At 38.0% G+C, this 20,644-nt stretch overlaps 1 long non-coding RNA gene and 1 pseudogene across 2 annotated transcripts in view; one reads left to right on the top strand and one right to left on the bottom strand.

Annotated features, from left to right (window-relative positions):
• LOC149122673 (uncharacterized) overlaps window positions 1–20,644 on the bottom strand; it is a 48,050-nt gene that overhangs the window by 11,618 nt on the left and 15,788 nt on the right. The window contains exon 2 of the long non-coding RNA XR_016219748.1: window positions 12,271–12,310. This is a non-coding gene — a long non-coding RNA (uncharacterized LOC149122673). The remainder of the gene's footprint in view (window positions 1–12,270; window positions 12,311–20,644) is intronic.
• Window positions 316–11,392, top strand: LOC100340774 (fructose-bisphosphate aldolase A pseudogene; annotated as a pseudogene). Its single transcript, XR_016219420.1, has 2 exons — window positions 316–354; window positions 10,229–11,392. The product of XR_016219420.1 is annotated as a fructose-bisphosphate aldolase A pseudogene (transcript).

Raw genomic sequence — 20,644 nt, 5'->3', positions numbered from 1 at the left:
ATGACATGATTTGGCACACAGAAGTGTTTCTTCAGAAGATAGAATTACTTTAAAAAGTAACAAGATTTTATATTCATCAAGTTCTTTTTCTCTTAAAATATGTTATTCAGACCAGAAAGACAAGTGTTTACTATGTTTTGATCATAAACATGATCTGCTAGAGTAGCACTTTCTCTCCCCTGCCCCTAGGCCATGTAATCACAAGAGTCTAGAATTCCCTCTGAGCCTCACTGAAAGATCAAAATCCACCCAACCTTAACACCAGAAGGTACATTGTAGAACTCTGTAGAACAATCTGTCCCAGCTGCAGGCAGGATGGGCTCCATGGAACAGATGTCCAGCCTTGAGGCCAAAGTATGAGATGCATGCAGGAACTTCTGACCAGGGAAAGCAATGACTAGAACAAGAAGTTTTCCGAGTATCACCATGTCTTCATGTCACTGACCCAAGGATCACTCTTATTTCTCACATTGTCCCTTTTACCACAGCTTCCCTTGGACAAGAGCCATTTGTTCATGTAATTGAGTCATTATTCAGCAGTAATTCCATCACAAATAATAATAGTAATTAAAATGCTATTAATGGCAGTTGAAAATTTCAACAGAAATTTAGATATTTGATCAGTAGTTGGCTAGTCCTCAGCATTGAGAAATAGTCTGCAAATGTACCAGTGAAGAAAATTTATTTTGTCCAGGAAATTAATAATAAGACCAACTTCAACTACTATTAGCTATAGTTTACTCATTGTTTCTCTGTTTCAACATAGATTAGTCTCAGTAAAAGCGGGAGTTCCAGTTCCATTTCCACTACTTACATTCTGTGTTGTTTAAGGAGCATCACAGCTTCCTTTTGTTAAAGAAACATTGTGTGTGTGCATACACTCACACTCACACACACACACACAAACACACACACAAGGGTATCATGAGAAATAAGCAGTATCAAGATCAGATGCTTAACTTATTTAGAGGCGTTTGAAGAAAATTTCATTGAGATTTGGCATTCTCAATTCTTCTATCACAGAACCACCCACACTCCTCCCTGTAGGCCTATCCATGATTCATTTCCAAATTATCTGTCCTTGGGAATATTGTTTTTCTTGATCCCTTTTAACTTCCTTTGATCTACTTTAATCAGTTTAATATCCTTAATTGTTTTTTATCTGGAAACATTCATTGCATCTAGTTATTCTGATATAGCTTATTCCCTGTCTGCCAGTTTAATTTCCTTATGAAATCTGGAACAAAATACGGGGATGTTGCATGTGAACTGAGGGGGAAACTGGAGTTACTCTGAGAAATTAAAACAATTTTATCCACGAATTTTAATATGTTATTATTTTTGGACTCTGACATTTCTAACTAAGCTAATAAATGGATTTTCTCATGGTACTTTTTCCTTTTAAGTTAAAACTGGAATAGTCTTTCATATATTTAAAAAACCTAAAATCACCTGTTGTATATATCTATATCTAAGTGAAATATATTTTAGCTAATAAAAATTAGCTAGTTCTGTCACCACGGTTGTGCCAAAAATACACAGTGATCATGGTCTAAATATGGCAGACACTAAGATTCTCTCACATATTAATTTGGCCTCATTAAAAATAACTTTTTTAAAAACGCAACTGCATGTATCTATCCATAGTTTTTATACTCACATGTCAAAATATTGATAGAGTAGCTGCTTTGGAGCAATCAGGTGGCGAAGGTAAGGGCAAGAGGAACAGGACTTAAGGATGAAGACACAAATTCAGTCATGCTCTTCTCAAGTGAAACTGATACAACTACATAACCCAAAGAAATTGCTTTTAGGAGTTCCAAAAGTATATGGCTATAGAGTGACTAATTGTTAAAGCTGAGAGTTGGGGGGGGGGCATGCATCTGGAGAGCTTTCGCTTGTTTTGAGTCTGGAGAGATTTCCTGTTTTGCTCTTTGCACCAATCTTTGACCATTTCACACTGCTGAGACCTACAGAGATTCTTTGAAGGCAGTTCCTTTTCCTGGCTTCACATGGAGTTACTTAGACATCTGGTAGGAGTAGGTGTCAAACCACAAATAAAACTTTTCTTGACTCATGGGGAGAAAGGTAGTGATTTCCACTTGACCTCACCAAGTAAAAATACAAATGCTACTGTTCCTCTGTCAATCTTCATTCCTCAGAAGGCACTTATCCCTTTAAGTGTGTTACCTATTCTTCTTGCTCATTGTTGAACTCCGCAAATTTAACATAAGCTTTTTAGTGTCAGGTTTTAAATTTAGATTAATAATAAGTAAGGGTCAATGGCTTCATAATTTACCCAGTAGAGGATCTAACACAGGAACACTAACAGAAGAATGCTTGAGGATGATATTGAAACTTGATGAATATTAACTCTTAATTTTATTTTCTTTCTCATGGCAAACACCAACAACTCTTCCATCTAACATGCTTAATTCTTTTTAAGTATTACATGTCACTTCTTTTCTGACAAAAGATATGTGCGTTTGTTGGGTAGGTAGTTGGAGTAGAAGTAATTTGAAATTGTCTCTAAATCTAAAATAAATTCATGAATAGGGAGCTGTAAACCTCCCTGTTTGAATAGAATTTTTTTTATTTTTGTCTATTCATTTAACTCCTCAGGCTTAAGTGGAAGGGTCTAACTTTCTCTATCAGTTTCCCCACAGCACGAACCATTTTCAACCAAACAAAGAGTCTGTGAGTTCACGCAGCAGTTTCCCTATCTTTAGACATTCAGTAATGTCCCTTCCAATACTTCATCACAAATTAAGTGGAGTCTCCTTCCTTGTTGGCTGATGTGCATATTGAATTAGGAAACAATCCTTTACTAGATGCTAACACACACCAGCCTCCTCATCTTAATGCAATCCAGTCAGTGCTGAGATAATTAACAACACTCTCTGCTCCAACTGAGTTCTTTGCATTTTCTACCATGCAAATATGTTTATATTTAGCCATTTCTTATTGGTTTACTCATTTGCACATGCATCAATCCACCAAACAATCGTAAAGTGCTTCCTCTAGTCATAAAATGGACTTAAGTCATCAGGAATTAATAAAGGAAAAAATAAGAAAAAAATGAAACTAGAAACTCAGGATAAACAGTAGTATAGGAGAGGGATAGTACTCATTTATTTTAAAGGCAGAATTAAGCAAACATCACATAATTTTATTCAAGTAGCATGCATCAGAACTGTAGGAATGAAAAGTGAGAAAAATGTTTCCTATGAGATATGTGTGACAAAAGAGTAGTCTCTTGGAGAATTTGAGATTAGTTCAGCAAAGTAGTAGTATGGAAAAAAAGCAAAAATGTGTGTGAGGGAATCCTGTGAGCAAAAAAGAAAATTGATTGAACCAAGTATAATATCAATGGTAGTAAAGGAACTGCTCAAGTAGACATTTGGACAATAACTCCTTCTTTCTGAGGTAAGTTGCATTTTCACAATGCCTGAAGGCCTATCTTCTTAAAAATTTCAGCACCAAATACATGACTATGTCTCTTTTCTTGAGAACAGTGTCTTATCTAAAGAGTCTTAAGATCATTTTCCTGATCTAAAAGCCTTATTTTGTTTTTTAAAGAAAACTTTACTCAAAGTTTGGTTTATGACATGAAAAACAGCATCTTCTTCGGAATCTGAATGTATTTCCTATTTCCATATGCATGAATGTAGGAGAAATGGGGTAATTTCTGCCGTTACAAATCATGTTTTGTGGATAATTCTAGTTAAACCTCTTAATGAGCATCTTTATTTTGTGATGGCCATGAAGTAGGGCAACAATGCCCACTAGTACTAAATTATATACCTACTGTTTGCATAGTGCAGAAGGAACTAAATTATGACATTATCCCTTGCTTGAGCAAACTTGTCCGTATAGCACATGTGTATGACCATTAAATAATTAAATATGTTGCCAAACCAATTTATTGTTGACCATCAGATGAGTAGTATAGGAAGTCAGGACTGAGCTTGGAAGAGGTCATGTCATCAAGACTGAAACAGAGAAGACAAAATCTGGTCAAAAACAGAAGTAAGAAATATCTGTCTTTGAGAAACAGAAGATACTTCTCAAAGAGGCGCTGGATCAGAGTTGAAGAACCACAAGAAAACAGGTTGCCTAACTTTTCAGGCCTCCATTGCCTACACAAGAATTGTGATATCTCTGTAGCTTGTTTTATAAAGATTTTGTGAAGTGAAATAATTAAGAATATGGCCTCTCCTTGGTGCCCTGCAATGCAATTTTCAAATCGACTTTAGAGGACAGTAAAAAATAACCAAATCAGGAATGAAAACGAAGAAGATTCATTTTGACTTTAAGAGTATTGTTTTCCTTCTTTGTAACAGTTGAATTTGGCATATTCATGGAAACAAGCTGTAAAAATGTCTTAGAGTCTGAAAGACACAATTTGAACAGATATAATATAGAAGAACAGCCTTATTTGGTGATTCAGCCTTCACCTTCCACCCTCACCTTCCCAATGTTCACCTGTCCTGTGACCACCACGTGGAAGAGTCACCATATTCAGATGTAGATGGAGGGAGCCTCAGGCTCTTGAGGATGCCCCACTCTATCCTTCGATGACCTCCCTGAAGTTCAGGGGTTGGCTGTTTAATTAGGACACAACTTTGAGCCACTCAAAGCCTCCTCTTTTTTTTATTTTTCTTCTTTCTCTATTCTATTTCTTCATAATCAGTAGTGGAGAAAAATGGGTTCCAGCACTACCCCCTGATAGTAGCATTAATTACTCTTTTCTGAACAAAATAATAATGTGGTACTAGATAAGCAATAACATGTGGCCTGCATAGTGTGAAGGAAAGGGAGTGTGATCCCAAGTCAGAGATTTGAGGATAGCTCCTTGTCCCTCTCTCTGCCATGTGGACCTCCTGTGTATTGATATTGCCCCAGATATTTTATCTGTCTCTTCATCACTGAAGTTTCATCCACAAGAAGTTACTTTATCAGTGAACTTAAATTTCAACCTCTAAACATGTTACAGAATCAAATTAAACTACAGATAATTTTGTTCTGAAAACTGAGTGTCATCTGTAATTGCAATACTGATAGGGGGAAAAAACACCCTAATTTTAAGCCTTTTGTTATGAGTCCATATCTCCCCTGTGAAATCAGAATGTCAGTCTTGCATCCTGTGAAACCAAATAAAAAAATGTATCAAGCAGTTAGACAGGATATGACACTGACTCAATAAGGCATTGGGGTGTGTAAAAAAAATCTCTAGTGAAGGAAAAAGGATGAAAGTAATATTGGTCCACATTTTCTTGTTATTAGTGTTCTTTTTAATATCTAGCAGTTTATGGCACTTTATATTGGTTCAAAGTCTTAAGATCAATAACACTTAAACAAACCCTGAATTAAGAAATCACATTCTGTATTTTAAATGTTTGGTTTTTACTTGCTTGTCTACTTCTCTTTCCTTTTCATTATTTTCCCATATTAAATTTCACCTGTGAGTGTTCTTTAAATAAAAAATTATAAAGTATATGTGTAATATATATTTAATTATAAATTATACATATATAATTTCACCTGTGAGACTTCTTTAAATAAGACATGTTTAAAACAAATTTGAGGCCGGCGCCGCGGCTCACTAGGCTAATCCTCTGCCTTGCGGCACCGGCACACCGGGTTCTAGTCCCGGTTGGGGTGCCAGATTCTGTCCTGGTAGCGCCTCTTCCAGGCCAGCTCTCTGCTGTGGCCAGGGAGTGCAGTGGAGGATGGCCCAAGTCCTTGGGCCCTGCACCCTATGGGAGACCAGGATAAGCACCTGGCTCCTGCCATCGGATCAGCACGGTGCACCAGCCGCAGTGCGCCGGACATGGCCGCCATTGGAGGTTGAACCAACGGCAAAGGAAGACCTTTCTCTCTGTCTCTCTCTTTCACTGTCCACTCTGCCTGTCAAAAAAAAAAAAAAAAAAAAAAAATTTGTATAGTTTTAGTGGCTATCTATGTGAATAGCTCAGTCTTTCTTTTTTCTACCTTTTTATGTGCTCTTGTGTCATGCATGTTAATTTATTTCCCATTCATTATTATTTTTAAAAGGAAGAAATAATAAAAATAATCATATTTGTCAATGTATATTTCAGTAATGTTAATATGAAAGTGATTTTAATTTTCTGCTATATTATTTTCAACTTATAGCTTCTCTATTTATAAATACCTCACTTGGACTTTTCATAGTCTGTTCTAAATAGTCAAACATTTTAAGCCATACATATATGGATAAATACAAAGAGCATTTAAAAGATCCAATCAAAACAGTTTTATTTTGTTGGAATGTTGTATGAAATCATCTATAATTATTCACGGTAAAATAATGATTGCTTTCTAAATATTCCCCCCAAACAGAATGTACTGTGTTGAAAACAATACCCGAACAGCTATGCTCTCTGAAACACTTGTATAGTAAGGGTAGCAGCATCTAATTATTTCTTAGTTCAAAAATAATATATAGCCGTATATGATATTGAATGCTTCCTGTGATGCATAGTTTTGAAAATATGTGAGAATTTAAAATACTCTAAAAACTTGTACAATTTGCATGGCATCAATAAATTCTATGTGATACATTTACAATGTGTTTTCTAAATCCTATATGTGGTTTTCACAACCAATAAGCAAAACTAACATTTTGTAACACTTCCTAATTCCTACTACATTTTTTTAAACCTTTCTTATTTTTATTTTTATTTATTTATTTATTTTTGACAGGCATAGTGGACAGTGAGAGAGAAAGACAGAGAGAAAGGTCTTCCTTTTTGCCCTTGGTTCACCCTCCAATGGCTGCCGTGGCCAGCACACTGATCTGAAGCCAGGAGCCGGGTGCTTCTCCTGGCCTCCCATGTGGGTGCAGGGCCCAAGCACTTGGGCCATCCTTCACTGCACTCCCGGGCCACAGCAGAGAGCTGGCCTGGAAGAGGGGCAACCGGGACAGAATCCGGCGCCCCTAGAACCCGGTGTGCCAGCACCACAGGCAGAGGAATAGCCTATTGAGCCACGGCGCCGGCCCTAATTCCTACTACTGATCAAAACATCACTTAACTTTGATGAGTATTTGTTGCAAATGGATGTACTGCCCAAGACAGAAGAACAAGAGTGTGAAACACAGGTGACCTCCTAGGTAGGTGAGTGAACGTGTAGCACAAGTATTATTCACAGAACACACACAGACACAGTTATTTAGCAGTTAAGAATTGACAGGGCCTCTTAGGAATACAGTCCAAGTTGACAGGGCCTCTTACGAATATAGTCCAGCACTAACACATTTTGTATTGGGAGAATAATGAGAGTCATGTGACTAACACCCTTAGAAATACTATAAAAGAGAGAATTAATGCCCTAGTTTGGACATTGTTCAGATACGTTAAAGTGCTGCCTCTTTAAGCTCATCTACAAGTAGATGGAAGAAACAAATTTTCATGCTGTTTAATGAAAAGTGGCTAGACTACACATGGCTTTTTTTTTTTTTTTGAAGTTGGTTTAAAGCATTTCTAGAAGTCCTATTCTTCTAAATACAGGAAAAAAAATAAGATTGGAAATGTTTCATGGCACGTAAAGCTATTATTTCAGTTTATACATTGATTTAACTCACAAAAATTTAACTCTGAGAAATAAGTTGTGAAATTTGTACTTGAAGAAAGTCTAATGATATCCATTTTGTAACTATATACCACAAAAGTAGTAGCTGAAGAAAATTAATCGAATCTGAAATAAATAATGCTGATTTTTATGACAATATGGAGTTTCTTTTTTATTAAAAAGGAAGAAATAGGCTGTAAATGGGGTTCCAGGTATATGTGAAAAAAAGAATTTTAAATGTAATGCATTTTTTTAGATTCATTGGTCTCTAAAATTAGTATGCTAATAACATATTCCATGTAAGAAAAATGAAGTGTAGGAACGAGACAAAAGTTTAAAAGAACAGAATTTTAAATAGTATCTTTGTTGACTTTTCCAAAAATGAATTAGTACATAAATTCATTCCCAAATTGTGTGTAGAATAATATTTCATAAAATTATGCAAGTAATATTTTGTAACAGTAACAAATGATCAAATGCACAATAATGCACAAATGCACAATAATGACCTACAGAATTCCTAAACAAATATACATGTGACTGGTATTTTAGCAATAATCAGTGCTGCTAAAAAAAAAGTGATCTTGCAAATTAAACTCTTATATAAAACTAATTTCCAAAATCTGAAACAAAATCCAAATAGTAGAGATAAGAGGGAAACCTTCCCCAGTTTTGGTTTTATGTATGGATTAATTCATCCAAGGGAAGTGAAACAGGGTATTGCACAGATATCCTGATTCATTTCCACAGGAAAAAGCTGAGAGAAATGCGGCGATCCCTAATTTAATACTAAACATCTTATGGTTAATAGTCCCATAGGTTGAGTAAAGCACTGTGCACACTTACAGTTAGTAAAACGGTTCTCTCACTAAAAACTTAGAAATAATGCTACTTGGAAGTCAAGAATCTTCTACACAGGAAGTCATAGCCTTAAATGGTACAATGAGAAATCAGGGATGTAGTGTGATGTATGAACATAAAAAAGAAAATACACATCAAAATAAAATACAGGATTAATCTTTGTTGATGTGTTTGCATTATTTGCATTAATTTTATTTTCATTACTATTTACACAAATTGTTACACAAATTCAAAGACTTTGTAAGTCTTTGTAATACTAAGCTACTGAGTCATATCTTTACAATTGAAAATTGCACATTTTTCTAATTTAGGATCATTGATTTAGGGCTAGAAAAGGGAGATTATGATATCAGAGGCATGCATGGATTATCTGACCAGATGGACATTATGGAGCCATTTCAGAAAAAAGGAATTTGTAGGAAAAGTCATTGCAGGAGAAAATATCCATTTCCACTCTCAAACAGATCTTGCAGTAGAAAAGGAATTCTTCATGACAGGCAACTGGTCTGGAAAGGGGAGGAGCTCGAGTTCTATTTCCACTTCTTCTACAAAGTAACTGTGCTGGCCTGGGCAAATCACTCAATTTCCCAAAGTTTTAGGTTTTCACATTTCAAATGAAGAACTCAGACAACTCTCAAAATGTCTAAAATGCTAACAACGGTTTTGAATTCTGTTCTTCTATGAAAAAGCTATTTAATGCCATTTCTATAAAAATGGCAACTGTTGGCATTTTGTATCATTTTACTTTATTTTTGGTTTGTTTTCAGTTCATCTCTACAAGGACCTACCTAAGTAAGCAGTAAATGTCTGTTAGTAAGTTCTATACTTCTCCCATTTTTCTCTCATTTATCTGCCCATTCGTCATTGCTTTCACATTCATCAGCAATATTAAATTTTGTTGACATTTTTGTGAACAAGTAAAGTTGTAACACTGTGAAAACTTGATACTTACTTAACCTCTTCACATATGTGTATTGAATAATTTGCCCTCAGTGTCTCATAAAGTTGCACTTCAAATAGAGAAATTTTATTATTTCCAGAAAAAGAAGAATCAGAAGCTCAGGATTTTAAGGTTTAAAAAGCATGAATGAATTCTGGCCTTTTCACTACAATGCAGGCACTGTTTGATAAATAGTACTTTTTACTTACTCATATCAACAAAAATAATTTGGGAATTATAGAGTGGAAAGACTACTGGCCTAGGAGAAAATATGAATTTTTTAGTTCTGACTATACCCTAATGTCTCTTTAAAAATTCTATAATAGAGTAACTTCCCTGTCTTCCCCAATTTTAATATGGAATGATGATTAACCTATACATTTATGATAAATCCTAATTATTGTATTAAATAGCAGTATACTTCCAAAAACTGACTTGAAAGGGTGTCTTAGCTGAAAACAACTATATTTTTCTTATTTTTGGGATCTTTCATGTTCTAGGTCTTTTTTTTTAATTTGAAATTGAAAATCCTTAAATTTCAGTATCACTTTTACCTGAAAATGTTGAGTTTCCATGTATTAGGACTGGTTACTTTCAAGATAAAACTGTAAGTAATTACATATAATGGTAGTTGGGGGGAAAAAAAAAGAGAAGACACACATCATTTGAAGGGTAATAACTTTAAAAACCAAATTCACACTTTAGAATAAATTGATTATTATGTATTACGGGCATATATGGGATATTTAGCATACACTGGTACGGAGGTCTACATCTTAGAAACATGATTTAGTGGCCCCCTGCCCCTGCACCGCCCCCACGGGAGCCGAATAGGAACTTGATACCACCAGCACCGTGCCCCACTCACATCCAGCGCTGACCCCGGAGCAGAAGGCGCTGTCCGACATCGCTCAACGTACCGAGGGCAAGGGCATCCTGCCTACCTGCAGATGCGTCCACCGCAAGCAACGCCAAAAGGCTGCAGTCCACCGGCACCAAGAACACGGAGGAGAACCCGGCGTTTCTACCGCCAGCTGCTGCTGACGGCGGATGACGGCGTGAACCCCTGCATCGGGGGCGTCATCCTCTTCCACGAGACCCTCTACTAGAAGGCAGACGATGAGCGTCCCTTCCCGCAAGTTATCAAGTCCAAGGGTGGAGTCGTGGGCGTCAAGGTGGACAAGGGCGTGGTCCCTCTGGCAGGAACTGAAGGCGAGACCACCACCCAAGGGCTGGACGGGCTGTCTGAGCTCTCTGCCCAGTACAAGAAAGATGGAGCCGACTTCGCCAAGTGGCGTTGTGTGCTGACCATTGGGGAACACACCCTCTCAGCCCTTGCCATCATGGAGAATGCCAATGTCCCGGCCCGTTACGCCAGCATCTGCCAGCTGAATGGCATTGTGCCCATTGGGGAGCCCGAAATCCTCCCCAGTGGGGACCATGACCTGAAGCACTGCCAGTATGTCCCTGAGAAGGTGCTGGCCGCTGTCTACAAGGCTCTGAGTGACTACTACATCTACCTGGAAGGCACCTTGCTGAAGCCCAATGTGGTAACCCCAGGACATGCCTGCACCCAGAAGCATTCTCGAGAGGAGATTGCCATGGCAACTGTCAAGGTGCTGCACCGCACTGTGCCCTCCGCTGTCACTGGAGTTACCTTCCTGTCCCGAGGTCAGAGTGAGGAGGAGGCATCCATCAACCTCAACGCCATCAACAAGTGCCCCCTGCTGAAGCCGTGGGCCCTGACCTTCTCCTACCGCCGTGCCCTGAAGGCCTGGGGTGGGAAGAAGGAGAACCTGAAGGCTGCCCAGGAACAGTACGTGAAGCGGGCCCTGGCCAACAGCCTCGCCTGCCAAGGGAAGTACACCCCGAGTGGTCAGGCCGGGGCCAGCGAGTCCCTCTTCACCTCTAACCACCCCTACTAAGCGGAGGTGTTCTAAGGCCGCCCCTTCCACACTCCAGGCTCCAGCGCCGGCCCCCCTACACACACACACACACAGACACACACACTCGCTCTTGAAAAGGGAGCCTTCTTGGGGGTTCCAAGCTGTGTTTCCCACCACTGTTGCCTCCCTCGTGACTTTGGTGCGTGGTATTGTCTGTGTACGCTAACTCCATCACTTTTTGCAGCCCACTGCGGAGGCATAATTTAGTAAATGTTACTTAGCAAAATGGACCCATTTCTCAGCGGTCCATTGAAAATGTTCACAGGATAGAGCAATTTGTTGAAATAGAAAACAAATATGACTATCACTTCTCTGAAAGAGGCAAATGCTAAGAAATGGACGTCTTACTCTTACTGCTGGCTACTCCAAGTTATTCACTGTATATTTAGAAGTACTCCACGATGTCAAAATTAAACTGTGTGTCGCTAGACACACCCAAATTCCCATTTTAGCATGTTTAGCAGTTGTCAGGGGTCCATTTTAATTGGGAACTGTGTCTGTCACTTGAGTGCTCTCTCTCCCTTCTAGTACTCAACAGAAAGAAAAATAGGAGGGAAAAGGCTAGGTCACGAAAAAGAGGGGGTGGCTGCTTTTAAGCTTTGGCAAAAATGCATAAAATGCACCCAGGAAGCAATAAAATGTAGCTCACCTTGCATTTACTTTGATAGATTATAAATATAAAACAAGAATGTTGAAAGAAAAAAAAAAAAGGAGGGACGTGGGCAAAGTGCGTGCTACAAACCAAGCAGGCTGGCGCCACACTAATGGGCCACTTGGAGGGACAACCTGTACTGGCACTCTCTGTGGCAAGCTTGTGAATCATACTCATAACTTGTTTCACTCCACTGAAACCTTCCAGGAGTGTTTGTCAAGGAAGGGGGAGGGAAGAAAAGACCTGGTAAGGCTGGGTGGCAGTCACGCACATCTTACCTCTCACCCGGCAGTGACCTCCGTGTGTTTTCATGTTTATCTAAAAAAAGATAAAAGGTATGATTGCTCAGGAATGAAAACACGGGTAACATTCAAACAGAGGAAAGCAGAAACAGCAGTTTAAGCCTATGAGGGAAATGCAAACCAGCCCTGAGAAACATTTGACATTGCCTCTCTCTCTGTAGAGGTCATGGTTGTATTCTATTGAAACAAATAGGAGCGACCCAGCAGACGGTTTTGATAATAGGGACCAAAGCTTTCCTAGGTGCACGTCTCACTGTCAGAATTTGTAAGATCCTAAAACTAACAACACGATTCTACCCAGGACAAATGGCTTCAAATTTTCTGAACTGCAAAGAGTTATTAGATTCAGGGATTTGGGCAGCAAACTAGTGAAAACACAAAGATTTGATTAGGTTAAATGTATGTAATGTTGTGTTATGCCACAAAAGGGATTATGTAAGGCTCCAGAAAAATGTAATGAGGGGAAAATGTGGAGGCTTTTTTTTTTTTTTTTTTTGTACAAAGTTTAAAAGGTAGGAAGTTAAGGAAACAAAGCCTTTACCTTAGAGAAATGAAAGACCGAACGGCCTTTGAACCTAGATACTATGTTTGCCTCTTAAGGTCTGAAGTCACATACACTTTGGGTACCCAATCGAAGTTAATTCTGACCTTAACAATTGTTTTTGAAAAAAATCTCAAATTCAAGTTGCCAAGAGAAAGCTTATGAGAATGCTTCATTATCATGGGAGTAAGTCGTGATTTATGCAAAAATCCTTCAATCACAGGTTTCCCATTGATGAATAACAAAAAAAGGAGTAGTTAAATAAAAAGATCAATTTTTCATTTGACACAATGTAAATCATTACTTTCTTCTGGGATGCAGTACCTTTTCCCACTGTCGGTTCTATTTCCCATCATGCCCTTGACCTTGGAGGTCAGCTGTCATTGGAAGATGAAGCTCTGAATAAACAGAGAAGACCCTGTGGTGTCTCTTATCTCTGCATTTTGCCTCAAATCTCCGGGCGGAGCTTTAAATTATTCATCCAGTAGTGCTCTCTCGGAGTTACACATCTCCATCATCCACTCCCCCTTCCACCTCCCCGTTTGTGAGTGAAGGCGGTATCCTTGGGAACCTTATCAGAGATCGCAGATTCAGGCTCCAGAAATGAAATAAAAGAGGAAATTGGCTGTATTAGCATAAGAGGAGTCAGCCTGGAGTTGAATACACACATCACCCGGGAGCACACTGCCTTCCCTTATCAGCTGCGTTTGATCACTACTTTCTTTTTTTTTATATACATTCTTTAATTCCATCCAGCCCACTCCTTTGTTCCAACTCATACGAGGGAACATATGAAATAAGGGCAGATGGCATAAAGTCCTGAATAGTTTTCAACACTTCCAACCTTTCCTAGACTTGAGAAAAACAGCATAAATAAAATGCTCATTTTAAGATAGCTTTTATAACCTAACCCCAATCTCCTACCCCCAGGAAAAGAGTTGTTATTGCTATTTTGAGGGGGAAAAACTGCAAATAGTTAAAGTTTGAGTTGATAGATGTTGCAGCAAGGGCTACAGTGCCATTCAGAAGCCTAATGTAAGATATATGTTAAAGACGGTAGTGTATTTTCCCTTTTTGGTGGAAAAACAGGGAGGAAATTGTGATTTTTACTTTTGAAAGCATGTTTTTTTTTCCCCTCCATTTTATCTTTTGAAATTATTCTTTAACACAAAGCTCTTGGAATATATTCCAATTAAGTATTTCATCACAATCAATTTTATCTATAACAATAGTATCTGAAAATATAGTATCTGAAAAATAGTATCTGAAAAATAGTATCTGAAAACCACAATTTTCAAATATGTATTTCATTAAAATGCTCTGTACATATGAATATAACGATTAAAACATTAACAAAGAAAACATTGTAAGTTGATTTTCCCAAACTTTCTTTATAATACAAGAAGATCAATAAATATGTGCCAATGTAATTTTGTTTCAAGCTTAATATTTTCTCCCAAAACTCACTGTATTATCACCTCTAATTATCTCCAAGAGAATAATTATGGGCAAACAAAAATAAGACATTGGTAATTTAGCCAAGTATACTAAAACTTTACAATTTACATTCTCACTAGTATTTTTTGTTGCTGCAGATTAGACAATGAGATATTCTAGATCTGATAGAGTGTGATTGTTATTTATGACATTTTTCAAATATTGCAACTTTATCTTTCTAAGTAGCATAATGATTGGCAGCCTTGCTTTTAAGTCTGGGCTACATGTTGATGTTGATGACCTGACAGTTCCCAATTCATTTGCAGATGCATCTTTCATTGAAACTCCACAACAACTCCTTAGAGTAAATATATTCTTCTGTATACCTACCTTCAATTTAAAAGGAAGAAACTAGATTTTAGATGGCTTAGGTAATAGCATGCACAAGGCTATTCAGTAAATGATTCCAGACCCACTCCAACTCAGTTCTTCCAGTAAGACATGCTTTAATATTTCAATCTACTTCTTTAAGTAATCAGAAGAGATATCATCTTCATTTCCAAATCATGTGCAGAAACTAGTACATGATCTAACAATTAATCAGGAAGCTAGTGGCAGAATTTGGTAAAATGAAGGATGATGACCAAAATTCCTGTCACGTAATGCACTTCTCTCTCAGAGAGATTCTTAAAGACAGCAAAAATAGTGATTTCAGTTCTGAAACAGAATAAAATTGCAGACCTTAAAGAACTGATCATATTTGTATTCTTTTATATAGCATTGGTAGTTGAAGTAAAGAAGCAAACATGTTACTGTTGCAGTATAAAAGGTTCACTCATCTAGGTTCTCAAAGTGTAATAGAAAAATCATTTTCTAAGTCAATTGTGAATGAGTGAAGCTGATATTAAAATTGTACAGACTATTTCCTCATAATCAACTTAAACTCAAATGTTTACTCGATGCCTATTATGTACAGGCAGAGTAAGAGACCCAGAATAAACAAATACATGCAATGGAAGTAAATGTTCAAGGAAGTGGTTTTACCTATCCATTAATATGTTAAAAAATGAAAAACTGTAGTACAAAAAGGATTAAATAAAGAGGTGAAACCACACTGTGCTATACTGTCACCAGTCCTGTTCTTCATGATTGAGTTTTTATATACTATATTTATCTGTATATGTGATTTAAAGTTCTGATTTTCATCACCACATCATCTGGAATGGAGACAGCTTGGCCTCTATTCCAGTGGCCTGACACCACCACCTAGCTTGTACCGAGCATCTCCTCTGTGTCACATTCACTTTTGTATGCATTAATGCAGCGAATTCTGAAAGTCACCCCATGAGACAGGTATCACTATTCTGCCATTTCATAGGTAGAGAAATAGTTTCACAATCTTCTTTAAAAGCAATTGCTTAAACTCAATTTTCTATTTATATGATGTAATATATATTATATACATATATACTACTTAATATATATGGTCTATCCATATTTCAAGAAAGTTGATTGCTTTGCTACTTTTGATAAAATGTATGTGTGTAGAAAGTTAGTGTTTCTGTATATTAAATGAAAAGAAAAACTGAATAGTGCTTATTTCTAGAATGTTTAACATTCTATATAGCAGTAGGCACTTGGTACAGTGGTTAAGGTGATACTTAGAATGCCCAAAGTGCCTGGATTTGAGTCCTGGATCGACTCCCTAGTCTAGCTTTCTGCTGATGTGCACCCTGGAAGGCAGCACGTAATGACTGGTTCCCTGCCACCAGTGTGGGAAACTCAGCCTGACTTCTCTACTGCTGGCTTCCGCATGGTCCAGCCTCAGCTATGGTGGGCATTTTTATAATGAATAAGCCATGGAAGATGTCTGTCTGTCTCTACTTTTGTTCTCTTTTTGCCTTACATACAAATAAATAGGTAAAATTTTAGATGACTCTCACTATTTTAGAGAAAGGTAAATTTTTTTCGTTGAAGTAAATGGTCACATATGTATATTTGCAGTATAATATTGAAATACTTCATACAGTTACCCTGTTTTTCTTGCAAAAATGTGAGCACAGGATTTTATTTTTTTACATTTGCTTCTCATGTTACTGTCATAAATTTTATGATGTGTCACTGTACACCACTAACTTTCTCAGTGATTTACCAGTTGGCTCCCAGGACCATGTCCTGATATGGAACTTTTCAGTTCATCCCAGTGGGTATTAAATGGGCCCTTCTAATTCAAACTCCTGCGTCTTTTCTGCTCTGAGTAATATCTATTATTTTATTGATACCCTTGTCACATACATTTTACTCCCTTATTCTTCAAAATCCTGATAGTCTAATACTGAGTTTTTTGGAGAGAGAGAGAAAGGAGAAAGGTTATATGTATCTCTCACTTTTCACCTTGTAGTTTTAGAGAGTCCCCGTGTTCTCACTTTCTTGCATTTATCTTCCAAATCTATGTGTGAAACTTTTATTTACAATTTACTTCTCATTTCTATAGGCTGCCTTTTCTGATGGCCCATTCATTATTGCCCTTTCTCTTTTTGTATACACATTTTCTCATGTGACTCTGAGAATGTTCCTGAAGATTTTTTTCCAACTATCTTCTACAGATATTTCTTTATTCACTACTGCCATTATAAATGGGATCCCTAGAATGAGTCAAAATGGACAATTGTGCCTGATCTCCATCTTGAAGAAGATCGTGTTTAATAACTCATATATTTAAATGTTACTCATGAGCCAAGAAAGTGATTTGATTATTTAATCCTAGCTAACAGACAATAAACAAGGTGTGTTTACCTCAGTGTATTCATTGCCACTTTTCAGTTATTGATTTAATTATACAATTAAAGATCAAAATGGTGATGTGAATGTTAGTGTTTGTGATAATGACATTAAGGCAAGCAATGAACTGGACCTAAGTATCTTTTTGAACCCTGCATTTACCTTGCTGTAGCACTCCAGGCTGTGAGCATGATACTTGTGCACGAGTAGGCTTAAAAAGTACAAATAAGAAATAGGGAACTAGATTACATGAAAATGTTGTTTTGTTAAAATGCTATTGCTAGGAGCCAGCTCTGTGGTGCAGTAGGTTAATCCTCTGTCTGCGGCGCCAGCATCCCCTATGGGTGCCGGTTCTAGTCCCGGTTGCTCCTCTTCCAGTCCAACTCTCTGCTATGGCCTGGGAAGGCAGTGGAGAATGGCCCAAGTGCTTGGGACCCTGTACCCACGTGGGAGACCCGGAAGAAGCTCCTGGCTCCTGGCTTCGGATTGGCACAGCTCTGGCCATTCAGACCATCTGGGGAGTCAACCAATAGAAGGAAGACCTTTCTCTCTGTCTCTCTCTCTCACTGTCTGTAACTCTACCTCTCAAATAAATAAAAAAATCTTTTTAAAAAACGCTATTGCTTAGGCATACTTTATATTTTACTTCCTAATATTTTGCCAAATAATTATATTTCTACCACTTAAAAAATTCATTAGTTAATTATATTAAAACAAATACTGTGACTTCTCTAGCAAATAAATTCAGGTGTTTTAGTAAAAACACAGAGAATTATTTCCAATACAAAACATTTCTTACCTTCATTGCAAAAGTCAAGGACAGGATCAAAACAACAGAGAACTATTAAAAGTGATCTTTTTAAACCAGAGTATGATGAATCATTTCCAAAACCTTTCAAAGGCTACATTGATATAAATTAATACCATTTTTGTTGTTTTTTTCCAGAAAGCAACATGAGCTGTTATACATGTTGTTTTATGAAATACCATGGATATTTTAGCACAAAACAGTTATTCTTAGGGTTACATTTCTGTTCCATTGTATGTTAGCCTGTGGTGGTTATAGCATTTTTAAAGCCATGATTAGTTATTCATTTTTGTTGTTGTTGCTGTTTATTTGAAAGGCACAGTGACAGAATGAGACAGAGGGAGAGAAGTTCCATTTGTCCGTCTGCTGATTCATTATCTAACGCCCGCAACAGCCAAGGGCTAGACCAGGCTGAAGCCAGGAGCTCAAAATTCCATGTGGGTATCCTCTGTGTGTGGCAAGCAAGTCAAGTATTTGAGCCATTGTTTGCTGCCTCCCAGGTGTGTTAATAGGAAGCTGCATCAGAAAAAGGTGAGACCCCATCCCAGACACTCTGATGTGGGTTGTGGGTGATCCAAGCATCAACTTAATCTTTTGCACAACTTCCCATTTCAGAGTAGCATTAAGCAGGTATTTTACCTTACAGATGCGTGAAAACACTTGTGAGCAGAGTGAAAACCATCTCAACATTTCACTTATATGAGGGAGAAATGCTAGATGAATCCTTTTTGTTGATTATTATCATCTGTGCTTCAGGAGAAATCCTCTTCTAGCCACTGATGTTGTAATAGTTCAGATATAGTCTGAAAAAAACATCTGTGGACTTAGTGCTAACAGAGCTACCGCAAGCTGCAATAGGAAAAGTACTGCTAGGATATGAATAGAGGTGACCATGGAATGGCTTTTCAAATACTACTTTATTTGTACAAGAATAGTTGAATAGAGGCCAGTACTGTGGCATAGTAGGCTGTTTCTGCCTGTGGTGCCAGTATCCCGTGTGGACACCAGTTCAGGTCTTGGTTGCTCATCTTCTGATCCAACTCTTTGCTATGGACCAGGAAAGCAGTAGAAGATGGCCCAAGTGCTTGGGCCACTCCACCTGAATGGGAGACCTGGAAGAAGCTCCTTGTTCTTGGATTTGGATCGGCCCAGCTCCATCCCTTAAGGCCATTTGGAGAGTGAACCAGCAGATGGAAGACCTGTCTCTCTGTCTCTCTCTCTCTTTAACTCTAGGTCTAAAATAAATAAATAAAATTCTTAAAAAATAGCTGAATGTTTAACATTTGCTACCAAATTGTAACTCAGAATTCAAAGGATACAGAAAAAAGCCGGCGCCGTGGCTCAATAGGCTAATCCTCCACCTTGCGGCGCCGGCACACCGGGTTCTAGTCCCGGTTGGGGCGCCGGATTCTGTCCCGGTTGCCCCTCTTCCAGGCCAGCTCTCTGCTATGGCCAGGGAGTGCAGTGGAGGATGGCCCAGGTGCTTGGGCCCTGCACCCCATGGGAGACCAGGAAAAGCACCTGGCTCCTGGCTCCTGCCAGGATCAGCGCGGTGCGCCGGCTGCAGCGGCGGCCATTGGAGGGTGAACCAACGGCAAAAAGGAAGACCTTTCTCTCTCTGTCTCTCTCTCTCACTGTCCACTCTGCCTGTCAAAAAAAAAAAAAAAAAAAAAAAAAAAAAAAAAAAAAGGATACAGAAAAAATTATGAAGCAAAATGTATATATTCCCACTTTATCATATTGTGTGACAAAATAGGGCAAATACAGGAATGCTTTTGCAATCCTCTAAATAGGATGTATTTTTAGGGTACAGAGGATCACATTAGATTTATGTAAAATGTAGAATGAAAACTTAACACTGATACTGATTAATGCTTCTGGAAATATCAATTTTTATCATTACTGTAAAATGATGATTTTTAGGAAAATCATCTGTACTTGTACACAATTTGATAAATTTGGACATATTCATAGACCCATGAAACCAGTACCATAATCAAGGGTGTGTGTGTGTGAGAGAGAGAAAGAGAGAGAGAGAGAAACAGAGAGAGAGAGAGACAACATGAAATATGCCTAATTAATTTTTTCATTTGAGAGACATACACATACATATATATGCATACACATACAAAGACAGAGATAAACCAAAAGAAAGGCAGAGATCTTCTATGCCGTGGTTCACTCCCCAAATGCCCACAACATCTGGGTCTCAGGCAGGCCAAAGCCGGAAGTCAGGATAAGAATTTGGGTTTCTCACATGAAAGGCAGGGACCCAACTTCATGAGACATTACTTGCTGTCTCCTAGGTGTATTAGATTAAAGCTGGAATCTGGAGTGGAGCTGGGACCCAAACACAGGCACACTGATATGAGACACTAGGGTCTTAACTGCTTTGCCACATGTCTACCTCTTAAATGCTTAATACAGTGCATAATACAATATTGTTTACCATGGCACTATGCTGTAGAACAGCTCTATAGAATTCATCTTGCAACAGTGAATCTTTATACCCATTGGACACTCCCAATTTATATTATTACTGCTTCTTATAGAAATGTCCTCCCTTCTCCAATTTGGAAGTTGGGGACAGCCTTCTTTCCAGTATTTCTTTTTACATGGATCTTCTCAGTCAAGTGAAGCTGCTTCCTTTTTCTTTATGGCATACATATTATGCAGATTCAGAATGAAATATAAAATCACATGGTCTTACGACCTGTCCCAAGTCAAATTCATGTTGCAGTACTGTTAAACAACAGGAAAAGTCGTCCAAAACACACCCATCA

This window comes from Oryctolagus cuniculus, chromosome 13, assembly GCF_051225735.1.
Source record: "Oryctolagus cuniculus isolate XC-2025 breed Fujian yellow rabbit chromosome 13, ASM5122573v1, whole genome shotgun sequence".
NCBI lineage: Eukaryota > Metazoa > Chordata > Mammalia > Lagomorpha > Leporidae > Oryctolagus > Oryctolagus cuniculus.
Note: the sequence above shows the minus strand (reverse complement) of the source record. Positions and strands in the feature narration are given on the sequence as shown.